General features: G+C 38.1%; 1 protein-coding gene across 8 annotated transcripts in view; it reads right to left on the reverse strand.

Annotated features, from left to right (window-relative positions):
* Window positions 1-2619: 2619 nt before the first annotated feature.
* LOC141728104 (N(6)-adenine-specific methyltransferase METTL4-like) overlaps window positions 2620-15668 on the reverse strand; it is a 52619-nt gene continuing 39570 nt past the window's right edge. For 4 of the 8 annotated variants that reach the window (XR_012578794.1, XR_012578789.1, XR_012578790.1 and 1 more), the window contains one exon: window positions 2620-7879. The gene's annotated coding sequence lies outside the window, so the exon portion shown is untranslated. Of the gene's footprint in view, window positions 7880-10621; window positions 10803-14515; window positions 14583-15668 lie in introns of all 8 variants that reach the window. The other 4 variants (XR_012578792.1, XR_012578787.1, XR_012578791.1 and 1 more) reach the window with 2 other exon arrangements.

The raw sequence follows: 15668 nt of genomic DNA on the forward strand, positions 1-15668 counted from the left end.
TGCCATTTGCTCTGGACTCTCCTGATTCTCCCTCTTCACAGCACTCCTCAGCACTACTTTTAAGCTCTTCAATTTAGCAGAAAAGCCCTCTGTTGGAGGGTTTTAAGAGCATCACAAGACCCTTGACCATTAATGCTGACTATTCCACAAAAGTACCAATTCAATTCACACTCTTCCCTTTTACTTGCACAGACAAGTCACTATCCAGTAATGGCTTCAATCAGCTTCAGAGCACACAGCAATAAGGGTTTAGGAGACACAGGTGTTTGAGCTCATCCTTGATCTTTTCTCTATCAGTACAAAGCATGTTTGCATTGCTTTTACCATGACCCACTTGTAAATATCACCAGTGATACAGGGAGGATGAAGAGATTGTTGAAGTGTTGGAGAGAAGAAAAATAGGGGTGGAAAGAGGAAAGCAGACCTTCCTAACATCATTTTATATGGACATAAAGATACAAGACTGAATGCTGCTGGTCTTAATCCTAGAATCCAGACCACATAACCACAAACTAAGGCATCATGGCTGAATAGTTTGGCCATTAGCAGGCCACAGAAAGCAAATGCATCAGAGGATTTTGTTCCAGTCTGTTGTTGCTGCTGCAGGGATACTTATGGGAAAAGGAAGAGAGGATTAGCTAATTGTTGACCTCAGTACTCATTCAGTTATAGAGCGAATTGAAAACTGACCCTCCAAAATTTCTTCTTTTGAAAATGCAGCTGTGTCAACCTAAAATTGCTGGGAGCAAATTGGTATCTCTAGCTTAAAAGAAAATTTAAGAATAATTATAAGTTGTACATGTTTTTCTTTCAGATTTGTAATAAACACTAAAATGCTCAGCGTTTACATTCAAATGGAAACTGTCTCAGTTTATCAAATCAAATATTTTCATTGTCTGATTTCAAGTATTATTTTGCTCCATTTCCCAAACAAGTTATTTATTTTCCACACTGGATGAACATTTTACTAAACAAAAATATTCTTTATTCAATAAAAAGGGGCAACTTTAAGGATTTGTCCTAATAATCGTTCTGTGTTTCTCCTTTACGTTTCTAATTCTCAATGCTCCTGCTAGAGTAAAATGCATACAAATCTTCACTGATCTGCTTTCCTCTGTCTGGATTATTTTCAGAGCCTGCTTGCTTATTTCTAAACTGCTGTGTTAGTTTTGCCATGGAGGGAGGGAGAGCAGGACAAAATTTATAACAACATTCTCTTTGGGATGCTGTTCTCATAATGAACACGAATTGCTCTCATTTATCATCTTGTGATGTAATCATATAAAAGCCTTTCCCGTCCTCATCCCTATAAGGTAACTGTTTTGCTGTATTGGATTATAATGACAAATGACAAAATCTTTTGCATGACTTCAACTGTTCAAGTCTGAAGGGATTTTTACTCCGTAATGCCACTGTGGACTTCCAGTGGATGCAACCCATGCTGAAAGCTACAGGTGGAAGTGTACAGTACACCAGCAACTTAACTATGCTGTGATGGCTCTTAGAAGGGCAAAAAGAGAAACAAACCAACCCAAACAAACAAACACAACAGTGATCTTTAGTACAACCCAAAATTTTAAACACCATAGGGAGTAAATTGTGGCTGCATATTGCATCTGAATAGGGCATAAATCCAAGGATTCTACTTTTAGGATGTTTTATTCAATAAACAAAACCAGTTGGATTTCTCACTATATCAACGTTCATAGGGTACAAATTACCATGGAGTTATCTACAGGATTCATTTGCTTCATGTCTTTTGGAGTCTAATAAATCCATTCTATTCAGAGCTGCCAAAACATGCAGAGTTCCTGTAACAAGTGATGCAAGTTAAGGATGCTCAGCAATACAACATCATTGTCTACCATTTCTCAGGAACCTACTGTGTTGGTATTTCCAGTAGAAGAGGCAGAAATCTTCCCCAGTGTTCCAGGAGAAAACTTCACCATTTCATGTTTCCCCAGAGCATGGCAGCAATTTAAAATTCATGATGTACTATTTGCAAATAGTTAAGTACATAATTAATACTCCCTTTGAACTTAGAACATTTGCTCTGTTGAGCACAGAATTTGACACATGAGCGAACTGCCTTTTCAGGAAAATCAAGGACAGCCACTTCCATAAGACACACGATCTGCAGGAGTCCTCAACAAGCACCACAAAGAAGTTGAGGTATGCTTTTCCTTTTGTCTTCCACAAGTTTTTTCTGGAGATTTTGATTAAGTACCATGCACTCTCACGTCCTTACACATCGAGTGACAGAAGAGTTGAGTCATCTTTCTAGTATCATTCTTTTCTTCATTTATGCTGCCTGTTCTGTACACGACTAAATATTCAAATTACTTATAGACTGTACTGTTTTCTTTATTAAAACGAATAGTGATACATTTAAAATACATTTAATCTAAATCACATTGTAACACCTACTTCCCATTGAAATAATTGAAATATATTGCAAAAAAATTATACATATCTACTCTGTATTTCATTAAAGAATTTTGCAGGCTTAATCAGCCTTGAATACACCTGTGCTTCAGTTCTCCACAAAATTAAAATAAAATGGTACCATATTACTCTAATTATAATATTGACCTAAAATCAGCCACCAGCTCTACTGAATTCAGTGAATGTAATGGTGAGGGTACTGTGATTTTTTTTTATATTATTTGCTGGGGAGAGAAATAGTTGGCAAAGAAAAAGTTGATCTCTTACAACCATGAAGAAGAAATGTTATGTTTTCTATACTTACCCCCCAAATAAACATAACAGCAAAACTCTTGCTTGTAACTTAGATGCTTCTCTATTAAAATGACTGAACAATTAGTTTCTCCCACACTTTAAAGGCTCTGCTTTTGGAGGTGCCAAGCAGCAAAGTGACAGAAAATTGCAGGTCTTCCATGAAATCTCCTTTGCCCCCTACTATTTTGGCTTTTTTATTGAGTGTTTTTAATCCCATGGCAAGCAGCACATCAATGACACTATTTAATTTACAGTTGAACAGACTAGGAAATAGGAACAGGAGTACCATAGCTCTTATCTGATGTTAATCTCCTGCTACCAAAGACAAAGTTTCACCACACATACCCAGAGACTTTCAGTTCATTGATTGATATTGATAATACATTACTGCAGAGTGGACATATGGAAGAAAACCACAGGGACACAAACACAGGGCTCAAAGCAACTCTAAGTGACACAGTCCATCCCCTGTCCCAGTTCAAGTCATCTACAGAAGCCTTAACAGGTTATGTCTAAATAATTCCTTAAATCCCCAAATGGAGTTTTTCCAGTTCAGCTAAGCATTTTATTGTTGAGTCGAAATATACATAATAAATACAAGTCCTTTCATGCTTAAACCAGACCACCATGGCCATTGTTTGAATTCAGTACCATAAAATGCTCCTTTTCTTAGCAGAGGCTTTTTATGTACCTGAAGAGTGCCACAAGCTCCATCAAAGTCTTCTCTGTAAATTAACCAATTTACAGAGAAGTTTATTCCGTTTTTCCACTGAAATCACAATTTCTGCATGTCCTGTTTCTTTCTGCAGGCTCTGTCCTGTAGCTCCATGAAAGCCTATGGGTCCACAGTGACAACCTGCAACAAACTGTCAACAAATATTTGTCACATCACAAAAATGCATAAAAAATCACTGTGGAAATAATATCTGGCTCAGCTATTCTTTCCCATAAGGGACAGATACAAAACCCTGCATAGAGGAGTATGTGAAGCACTTCATCAACATTAATTTTTAACTTAATTTTATTAATTCACTTTGATGGAAATATTTAATTAGCTACTAAGAAGTAAAGGAGGTTTGGGATCCAAAAAACATGTTTTTGGATGACTTTCCATTTCAGGGAGTTCACATTCTGCCTACTCCAGCTGTTGGCACTACCAGGTATTTGTCAGGGATTCCAGGCTGTTCTCAGTACTGTACAGGACTCTCAGTGGGTACAAAGGGCTGGAAACAACTCACACATAAACAGAGTCCAAAAAAAATCCTTTCAGATTTTCAGAACTCTGCAGTACCTGTGTCATGTTATTCTGTTGAAGCAATGCACTTCTGTAAGAAATAAAAGATGTTGTTTAGCTATCACTCAAAGTCCTAATTGAAATTTGGAATCCAAGACATTTGGAATTATTTTTCTGGTTGAGTTATGAAGGTACACTTAGCTGTGGATAAGTTACCCTTTATCTTTGGCTGAAAGCTTTGTATAACAAATTATGCTCAAACTAATATATTTTCTTTAAATGCCATCTACTTTTTCCACAACTGTCTTTAAGGCTGCCACTCTTTCCAAGTAAGTGATTTTCTGACCTTCTTCTAAAATTTTTCTTTTGTTATAAGCAGTTTTTAATGGTCATATTTATGATTATAATGTATTCTTATCATAACATTCAGGCACTTGACATTCTTATAACATTGTCATTTTGTAGCATAAGAACCCAATATTGAAATTAACTGGAGGCTGACAAAACACATATTTTTACAAATCTCTCTCTATGGCCTGTGCAAAGCATCACAGTAGTTTCTCACATTCTGCCCATCTTCTTTCCTGCTTGGGGAGGGATGGAGGTTTTGCAGGATATCTCAGTTTTTGAGTCACGGCCCCCCTGAGATTTGCATTGACAATCTTTGTAAGAGATCACTCCCCCTGTCTTGGTCTTTTCTTTTAGTGTCACCTGCTCTTCAGCCACAGCCAGATCTGAAGCAAAGCATGGTAAGGATATCTTACAAAAAACACCTCAATTTTTTAAAACCTGATACTGCCTCTTACTCTGTCACCTGGGGGCCACAAGCAGCCAAAACTCACGTCTGCACAGGCCAGGTGCTCTCACTCCTCACAGCTTTAATTTGTTTTGCCTCCTTAAGTCCCCAGAGAAGGTCAAAATGAATGGCATTGACCCCAGGCAGGCAAAATGTCAAAATCTCATTAACTTCATTGTTTCAGCGCTTGGAGATTTTCATTAATTACCCTTTTGTGCCTCTGGTGTCAGCAAGAAGTGTCCTGTGGGTTGTTCAGAACTTCGGGAGCTGACAGATCATCAAAGATATCCTTATAAAGCTAATACCATAGAATAATTGTGGCTCCCATACCACAACAGTTTCAATTTTAGTGAGAACAGTTCCTGTGGCAGTTGATTTAGGTTCATAATTCATAGTTTTATATTCATGATTCCTTATTAGTACCTGATTTTTCAGATACTCTTCTCAGCACCTTGGAAAGTCAGTTCCTGTTTCTTTCACTGGAACATCATCTGCCCTTAAGCTGATGGAATCCATGAATATGATTTCTGAGGCTTATGTCTAGCAACATGTCAAAGGAATCAAAAAACAAGATGTTTCTTATGTGAATAAACAGAACAGTGCAAAGTTATTATGTAGTCCAAAGCAAAACCAGCTATTGGCTGAACTAATTAAGGAAGCTGGAAATATGAAAATACCTTTCCTCACTTCATAGCAAGCAATTTGGTTCTGCTCAGCAATTCCATAACAGCCATACCATTATCTCATGAAATCAACAGCTTGGCCTTTCATACCATTGCATGTAATATGCTCACTCTTCACTTGCTGATGTGAAGCAGTTCCCAGGCAGAAGAACACAAAACTTAAATTTTTCATTATTTGCCTGCAGGCTAAAAAAAGAGACTAATAAATTATAGAATTTGTAAAAATGATTCTGTTTTTACTGTTTTTCAGGAACATGGATCTCATTTTGACATTTTAAGTTCAATGTGTGTGAGATATCACATGGAGTTGGCTGACTGAGTATTTTGGGGCTGCTTTGAAAAAATGGTCCAAAGTAGGAGAAAAGTACTTAAGAAGCAGGATTAGCATCAGAATTTTTGGACTATTACAACCTTTTAGAAAAATCAGATTATACAGATGTTTTTCAGGCTTTCGGGAAAAGTTGTTCTAAAATGGCATCCTTATTTGTGCAAGGAAAGACAATTTCGAGATCTAGTTCTAAATCTTGTTACAGTTTTAAAAAAAGATAAATCTACAAAAAGATACATTTTTTACTATTAAGCACTGTAAATAATGATCAAGTCAACTTTAAACCCTTTTTAAATGTGGTGATCAATGACAGAATCCACAGCATGAAGCTGAGTCAGAGATGTTTGTGGTTCAAGTTAAGCCGGGAAAAAGGGCTTTGCCATAGGTATTGAAAGCTGTGATATGAATTTCCTAGGATTTTATTAAATACCAGGAGGTAACGAGAAAAAGAACAGAAAAGTGAAAAGAGAAAAAATGTAAATAATATCTAGTATAGAGACGCAAATGAAAACAAACTTATATTTTCAGGAAAATTCAAACACCAAATTGAACTGGTGTGAAGTACCTCTTTAGACAAAAGAGAGGTGGAGAGGAAGAACAGGTAACAGATAAATGAAAAATAGGTAAAGGACACAGAAACAGCTTTGGCCAGACACAGACACATCTATGCCCTCCTTGCCCTCCAAGGAAGGGCTAAGTCCTTGAGGTCATTCTCATCATCCTCCCGCCATGTCTGAGCAAACCTCAGCACTGGAAGGGAACCTTTGGAGCTCTCGCTGGGTGTTGTAACCACCTAGCAGGTACCTAAAGGATTTTCACTTACAGCCCAGGAAATCAGCTGTCCAGCATCCTCTGCAGTTATCCATGTAGCCTGTGACTGAAGTCAGGCAGGAAAGCCAATGCCTGAGCCTCGCCCAGGCTTGGTACCATATTCTGTGCACAGACACCTCATATACCTCTCAGAGCCATCTGCAGGCATTCACTTGCTCCTTGGCACCAAAAAGTAGAGGTGAAGTCACTGCTTTTGCATTGCACCTCATTTCACACATTCCAAGGACGATGGTGAGAGAAAGTGCTTTTTCTACTGCAAAAAATTTATCAGTATCTGGTACTCCAATTACTGCCAAAGGCCATGTTTTCAATATCTGCCCAAATCATTGAAGAACTACTTGACAAAGAAGTGCTACTGCTGAAAAGAATGGTGTGGAAGAGATTAACTGGTCACCAAATGGAGTGAGTGAAGCATTCAATAAATGGTACAGAGGACTGGCCCTGCCTGAGAGGCACTGTAGATGAAACTGAAATAAGGTATTTCCACTCATCTTAAGGACCTTTTACAGCACATCTTCAGCACCCCAGAGAAACCCTTCTTACAGTTGACTCTGTTCCAGCTGCAGGATGGGAGTTTGTGTGTTTATTCAGATCTAGTTACTAAGAAGGTTTGAGTCTTTAAATTAAAAAAAAATCCACTTGCCTAATGTCTTCAGTTGGGTAGCCAACAGAATCCATAGATTAAAGCTAATATGTCTGTATATTGGAGTATTTTATTCCAGTTCTATAGCATCATCTCATTGTGAAAGTCTTAGTGTTATTTAATGAGTACAGTTTTTTTAAATATCCTTTCTTTGAAATATTCACTTACCCCATCTCCTGAAATACCAGCTACAGAATCTACTAGTTGTTACTGAACATTCACAAATAAAGCAAGGTGTAAGAAAATCAAAACACATAGACCTGGTTAGCTTTGTACAGGCCATGAGTGATAGATATTGTGTTTTAAGTCAAAACAGCACACTACAATACTCAGAGAAATCTATAAAACAGAGCCAAAGAGATATTTATGTTATTTCTTCACCCTAAGGATCAACTGTCTTTCCTAGCAGATTTCCCTCCAGCCTGTTCTTAAAGGGAGTCTGACAGATTCCAGCATTCTCCTGGCAATCTATTTCAGCACTTCATTGCTTTGTTAAAAGAATATGTCGCATCCTGAAGTCAATTCCTCGACTTAGTATTCTCTGTCTTTGAAAAGCATCAGATGTGGAAATTAAATTGATTTTCCTTCTTGTCTCTCCTTCTTTTTGCAGTTTTGAATTGGAAACCTGCGGGAAGAGATTGAAAAAAATTGTAAAAAATGAGAAATATGTAGTAAATTCTATTACTTCATCTAGTCAATCTTAGATCTGACATGATTCTATGGTTTATTTATATACTTTTTTTTTTTTTTTTGGTCATTCATACACTTACTAAATTTAATACCCATACAAGCTACATCTCTGCAGTGGAGGTTGTGCCACCACAGGATGTTATTACTTCATATATCTGAGGGGTAGTGGATTAGTTTATATACACTATAATGTGATGCTTGCTTTACCACAACACCATGACTCATGTTCATCTTGTGAACCTTTGTAATTAATAATCTCCTCTGCAGTGTTCCTGCATTATTCTCCATTCTGCACCTGTACATAATTATCCTGATCTATATTTGCATTTCTCTCAGCTAAATTGCATTCTACTTCTTTCTAAACCACTGCTCTTTAAGAAAAATAAAAAAGAAAAAGAAAAAACTCTACTCCTATCCTTCAACAAGTTTGGAATCCTTAGGAACTCTAGCTCTGGTAACTTCTATGTTTAAGGACTCTTCCTGGAAAGATAAATCTTTGCAGTCCTTTCACATCTTAGTCTCATTTTCCAAAGAGTCCTCCTTCAAAAAATCTGGGAAGGAGGAAAAAAATCCCAAACTGATGAAGTTGCATGTGTGTATCAGATGACATTCATATCACATGAAGTATGAAATTAAATATACAGGCATGCTAGAGCAATACTTTTTAATTCAGTCCTGAGAATTAAACTAAAAGCAGATTTTGTAGACAAAGGTTATTTTGTTCCACCCACAAACTACATATAAAGTCTTTCCTGGTATTCCTCAATCAAATGATCCATCCGTTGAAGACAATCAGAAAATGGTTATTTTCAAGCAGTGAATACACTAATGTACCACTTGTTTGAACGCATAAGAAAAATAAAACCTCCAACTATAATAACTATGGAATGGACTTTTTAATTCTTATGATGATTTCTCTTATTTTGTAAGGGGAATCTCATCCAGTTTAAGAGTGACATTTTACTTTACATGCCAAAAGGAATGTGAGTACTGAGTATATCTCACCTTCAAACAGAGGAGGCAGGGACAGAAAAACTGATTATGAGTTCTGAACAAAACATGATCCACTTCAGGTAAAATTCTACATAAAAAATGCCTTTTTTCCTTTCATTAAAATTTATTCAAAGAACAGATGGGTATGGAGTTTTTTAACATTTAAAATGGTCTCTTAGGTGTTTAGAAGCAATGATACATGGAAGCTTGTCAACAAATGGCCTAGGGGGTAAAGAAGCTTGACGGCAACAGAGGACCAAATATTCTTTTAAATACTTTCAGAAACAGGCAAAACATTTTTTAGACACACAGGACACATAAAAGCAAACTCTACATTGTATTTTTTTGTAATTTAAATGTGTGGCTTCCTTAACAGTGAGGAAAAGTGGTTTCTTCTTGGATTCTACTTCTGGTTTTCTCTACAGATAACTTCTATTTGTGCTATTCTTCCACAATTCCTTTTCACATATTAGCAACATCAGTAGAAAGGAGACCTAGTGAGCTGAAATATTTGTTCCTCAGGCAGCAAGTAGAGGAGCCCTGCATTCAGTGCAGACCAAACCCCTGAGCTCCTGTGTGTGAATGGAACGCACTCCAGAATAAAGTCTCACAAATTGACTCCAGAAATATCTTAGCCATGGCTAGTTTTTTTTTAAGCTGCTCATGATTTCTCTTTAGTATAGTCTGTCTCATCCAAAGGAATAAAATTTTCCTGGTCAACAACAGCAGTGGGATGGGCTTTTTAAGTGGATGACTTGGATGTGTTGAGGGCAACCGCGCCTAAAAGAAGGCACAAGAGTGAAATCCTTGGATATTTCTGCTTCATACATGAGTGGTGACAAATGTGAGTTATGTGTGAATGCAATCCCTGTTCTCTCTCCACTAAAGACAAAAGTCCTTTTTCTTTCAGAAAAAAGTCTCTGCGCTCCTGCAGAATCATCAGGACTTCTGGTGAGCAGTGGTCTTGAGCATGTGCACATGCTGGCAGGCTGTAGTGAAGAATAAACCTTGAATCAAATCAAATCTTTCCAGCAGGGATATCTAGGAAAGTCACAAGGATCACTGAAGTTCCATTTCTTCCCAGAAGACACCCAAAAACATTAGCAGCAAATTACTGCAACATCAATATTAATTTTGGGAACACTAGGAATCCTTCCAGCGCTTTGGCTACACTTAAGATTGTCATACTGTAAGAAACATACTTGTTTAAAAAATAGTAAAAAGTAATCACAGTGGGTATGGAAAAAGCAATATTCTTGAGGCACAATGAAAGTTGTTATTCATTTGAGGTATACACCTTCTTAAAGATCTTTTTTTTTACACACTCAAGAAAAGCATGCAGATGTTACCACAGAGCCATGAAAATATTTCACTATTTTAAGGGGTTAATGGAAGGCAAAACAAAGCAGCTGTAACTTTAAATCCTGATAATTTAAAAGATGTTGCTCTGTCATTATTACAACTCATAAAAAATGTATTGTTACCATAACAACCACCTCATCACATGTGAGACTGCCTGCAAAACTCAAGCTTTCTTTAATCAGACAGACACATGGGCCCAACCCTGAAAATATTTCACTGATACATTCATGACATTTACTCTCTTGTAAAATGAACTTTAATGCACACAATGATTTTTTAACAATCATTATTGTAAGGAAAAAAAAAACCCACACACGATTACCAGAAGGCTCAAACAGATTCTGCTTCTCCTCCTAGGAATAGGGTCGATGAATGCATTCAGTGTACATTCTCTTCGTTGCCATCATTTTCCTGGGGGTGCACCATGTATCATTTGAGTAACGCTGCACATAAATCCCAGATGGTGGCAGGACTTGCAAATGATCTAACGTGGCAGTCCCTACCTACATGCAAGGATTCATTGAAGAGAATTGCATTTTAATGGCAGTAGAACGTGCACCACCTGGCTCCATCTGATAAAAAGCCCACACAAAAGAGCAACCACATTTCCCATCCTGTAGGCCTGAGAGTGGTGGCTGAGTACAGGACCTGCTGCTAAAGTTGAAACATGGAGCTGGCTGGAAGGATGGCCATCCAGAGGGATGGGCAGCACGTCCCCATGCGCTGTGGCAGGCCATTCCACAGCTGCTGTGCAGCACAGGTGTCTGGTGAGACAGACAGCAGTGCATTCACACTGCTCCTGGCTGCCCAAAAGTCATCTCTGCAGCAGCAGCCGCCTCACTCCTGTCCCAGACCTCCACAGGAGCAGATTCCTCCTTGGGCTGAAGCCCTCAGCCTGAATGAGCCAGCATCAAGGGAGTTACACCTGAAGTCCCATTCCCAGGGGAGCCTAATCTCCAAATTAATAGGTATCTGGGGACGTTGGCTGAGCTTAGAACAAAAATTTCGGCTTTGATTAAGCAGGGCTTAAGTTACACCCTCCAAATTTTAGTTTCCACAAACTGAAGTTTTCCTACAAAATCTTATTTTCTTGGATTTTTGTCAGTCAGTTCTCCTCTGCCACACAAATGATGTTTAATGTGCTACATTTGATTAAAAATGTAATAAATATATCCTTTCTTTCCATATGGGTATTTTCTTCAAGTTTTGCTAACTTTCAATCTTAATTGTTCTTAAGTGATGTTCAACAAGTAAATGCATACCTTTTTAACATATCCTCTTGTTTAATCATGGTTTAATCTGATTTTCTGCTTCAGATTTTAGGGGTCAAAGTACTTGGTTCAAATCCTAGAGCAAACTTGTTTTCTGTGCTTCCTTTGCTTTGTGTTTCCTGATTTTTTTTCCAGGTTGTCCCTAAACTTGCTCAATGTGCTCATACAGTCACTGGTGCTAAGTGCCCAAACTAGCTGTGTAAGTGGAATGTTGTGCACTTGTCATTATAGCATTCAGGCATCAGCAAATATCCCTCATGAAAAAGGAACAGCCCAGAAATATGTTTCTCCTTCAACTGAAATCCTATTGTATTCTGCTACTACCTTTTTTTCCCCCCATAGTTCCACAGACTGGACTAAACTTACCTGTAAAAAGAGAAGGAAACAAGAAAACAGCACAGAGAATTTATATGGTTCAGAGGAATATGTGCCTAATGTCAGAGAATGGTGGATTAGAGAAACCAGAGGTCTGACTCACTCTGGCAGTTCCTGACTTTCCTCTGTTTTTCTAGAGAAATGCACAAACACTTGGTGAAACGCCAGTCCTTGGCATGCACCTGCCTCACTGATAGCTCCCACACACACTGGGGAGGTGGGGATTACGTTGGGAAAGATTTAAAGGAAAAGAGGAAGAGAAAAAAAGAGGATGATAGGACAAAACCATGAGTGAATCCCGCCCACAGGTTCAGGGAATGGTTAAAGGCATTCTAAGGAAGAAAGATGCAATCCTCAGCCACCAATAAACCATTTCTCTCACGAGCCACTGCTAGAAAACACATGCTGAGTCACGGGCTCTATAAGCAGTAATTTTAGGAGAGATGATTGGATAGTGTGAATGGTCCCTTAAAACACTAATCTGCTTTGGAAATATTTTAGGTCATTCAAGGAATACAGAAAACAATCTTCCCTGAAACCCATCTGTCTGTCCAGACAGCTTTGGACCACAAAGAATTAGTTGTTTATTTTGCTCATATTTCTATTAAAAGGTTATATGTTAAACTTAGTTCTAAGGAGAGGAAAAATAATGGCACTCAGCCTCCATCCCCAAATGAGTCCCTCCTAGAATTGTTTCATGTTAAATGTCGAGACTGTTATGCAATTATATTTCAGATTCACACACAGACGTACTGTACTTGCATATTTAACTATGTTTTCCTGTACAAGACCTGCTTTCTGTCTTTTGGACTGATTCACTGGCTGAAATGTCCCTTCTGGCCACATTTAAAATCTTGATTATAATCCTTGATGAAACAGTGAAGTGAACAATCCTTGTATTTAATCATAATAAATTAAACTAATGAGCTTTCCTGGCAGATTTATTACTTCTCCTATGGATGAAATTCCACTGGCTGATTTTATGCAAGCCAAAGAAAGTCTTATATAAGGGGAGGGAGTGGGGGAAGGGGTGCATAATATTTTACTTGAAAACTGAACATTCCCTATACATTCCTAAGAACAACTAGGTTTGTGATTTTTTCCTTCACACTTGTATGAGAACCAGAGAGGAAGAGTCAAAGACAAAGTTCAGGGACTCAGCAGTGGGATGGAGAGGTGTGGGATAGTGCCAGGAATGGTTTTAGCCAGTAGCAGTCCTATCTGACACAAGGAGATAGGCTTTAGCTCTTTGCCATTGCATTCACGTAGTACAATACAGTGCTTTTGGCAGCACTCTAAAATATATACTACAAAATTGCATGTACTTATCTAAGACTATACATGAAAAAAAGGTAATATTTTCACTTAAATCCAAGAAGATATTGAAGTACTTTTCCTTTTTCATCAGGGAAAGCAGCTTAGGATGGGGTCTGGTCTTGACTCCGCAGAGATTTTTCTCTGTAATACAAAGACAAAGCCTGGATCCTGAGCTGTAAGTAGAATCAGATAGGAGGGCTTTCCTCCTTGAGTTTCCTGGTCCCTTTCAAAAGTAGGCACAAGACAAGAAGTATCCCCCTCTTCACATTTGTCTCAGGGCTGTACTAATGTTGGCTGATAGCAAACCAGAAGAAGACATACCACAAAGTAAGGAGACACATTGTCCAAGAGAGCTGTGACCATGCATGAACTCAGATGGGTGATTGTTAGCAACAGGATTGCAGAAGGTGTAGCAATAAACAACGTTCAGTGCATGAAAGGGCACAAAAATCTCCATATCCAAGTAATAGTAATTTGCCCTTGCAATTCTTTCCCTTCTTTTTCTCCTGACAATCAGATAAAGTGTGGGAGGCCATCTGTCTGCAAGAAGACAATCATGGCTCTGCCATCCCCAGTAGGGTGAACTTAGTCACTGCTCAAGGAGAATCACAGGTCTGAGTCAATTACTGCAGATTTCTACACACAACATGCTTGCTTCTTTGCTCCACTCAGATAGAAAACTATTTTTAAATGCAATCCTATGACTTTGTTTTCAGACCTCTTGTAATAAAACAGGAATTGCTTAATGTTTCTAGTTCTGAAATTTTAGTCATTCTTGCACCATCACTTTAGACCATGTAGTGCCGGTCCAAGGACATGGCTAAAATTTGTTGATGTGCCTTTCAAAGACCAGTCAATTTGTAAGCACTTTGTTAAAAGAAATGAAAAATGTTGTTTTCTGTTGCAGATAAAACTTGTTCCAGACACCAGCAGCAAACTCGGGCATCAAAGAATTTCTGGTCCAGTGGAGCCCTCACAAGCCTAATCAATACTTCAATTGGATACTGCCTGGCAGGGCACCATCTCTGTAATAATCTTCTGACTTCCTTCTCATTCTGTGAAATATCAGGTGAGAAAAATTCCCAATCCAGAAACAAACCAAGACACAGAGATATACAGCACAAGCAACAGTGGGAGAGCTGGGCAGCTGCTTCATCGCAGGGTTACAGGCTGCTGGCATTTGACTGACATTCCTACAGCAAAAGACAAACAAGCTCTGGCTACTAACATTCATTTTTCTCTCTCCTGCATACCTCTCTCAGAAGTGGCAAGCCTCTGATAATTGCTTCTGGATTCTCCCCTAAGAAATGGGTAAGTGCACTGTGCAAATGCAAACACAACAGAAAGAGAAGAAATTATATTAAATTCCAGTGTTCTTACTTTCTTCTTGTCTAGGTTAGCTGCTGCTGGGTGAGTATGGATTCAGCATGGTATACATGGAGAATTTAATTAAGGAGGGCCAATGAAAGCAAACCTTTCCCTGCTGCAGGAAGCAGTTATACAGAAAAGTAAATTTTGATTGTTCTTCATTCTTGAACTCTGTTTGATTACATCTGGTAAATATTGTGCCCTAAAGTCATTTAATTATTCAGTTTTTCCACTTTTAAATAATATTAGTGCTGTATGAAAGGTTACCTGGAGGGCCAATTTTAATGGCTGAATACATCCTGAATAAAAATATTCAAAATTATTTCCAAATGTTTACCAACCCCAGCTTTAATAATATTCTTTTACAAGCATAGTTAAATTTCAATGTGTACATCAAACTTCATTCATTTTTCAGATTTAACTGCTGGGCTACTCCAGTTGTGGATTTCTGGATATTTTGGAAACAGGTGGCTGTTAAACTAAGTTCTGGTTGAGAGGACAGTATTAATCAGTATATTGCAATCTGCAAGACACTTAAGACTTGGATCCCGCATTAAATCCAAATCTACCCTCACAAGACACTAATTATGGAAATGCATTCGTATATTTCAGTGATATTAGTTACACATCGGCATCTGCCTCAGACAGACAAATTAAAAAATACTGCTGCAAGTTAAACATGGGGCTCTTAGACACATGGGAAGGGAGATGCAGCACCAGGCTACCACCCTTTGCAGTAGAATTTCATTTCTATGCAGTTATAATTGTTTCAAAGATGATAGATAATTTCCAAATACAATCACAGAATAAAAACAGACAAAAATCAGAAGTTAGCTGAAACCTTTCAGTATAAAAACCTCGTATTTTTACATTGATTAAAGTCTCAGACTGAGCAAGTATTCATTTGGAGTCACTAGACTACACTCTCCATCATTTTACATGCTGCTATGTTGTGCAATAAAAAGTATAGGAAGCACAGCAGTATCTGTCAAAAGTATTGGCAAAAATAAGGCACTCAATTTCAGCAATTTTGCTAGT

Source organism: Zonotrichia albicollis, unplaced genomic scaffold (genome assembly GCF_047830755.1).
Source record: "Zonotrichia albicollis isolate bZonAlb1 unplaced genomic scaffold, bZonAlb1.hap1 Scaffold_89, whole genome shotgun sequence".
NCBI lineage: Eukaryota > Metazoa > Chordata > Aves > Passeriformes > Passerellidae > Zonotrichia > Zonotrichia albicollis.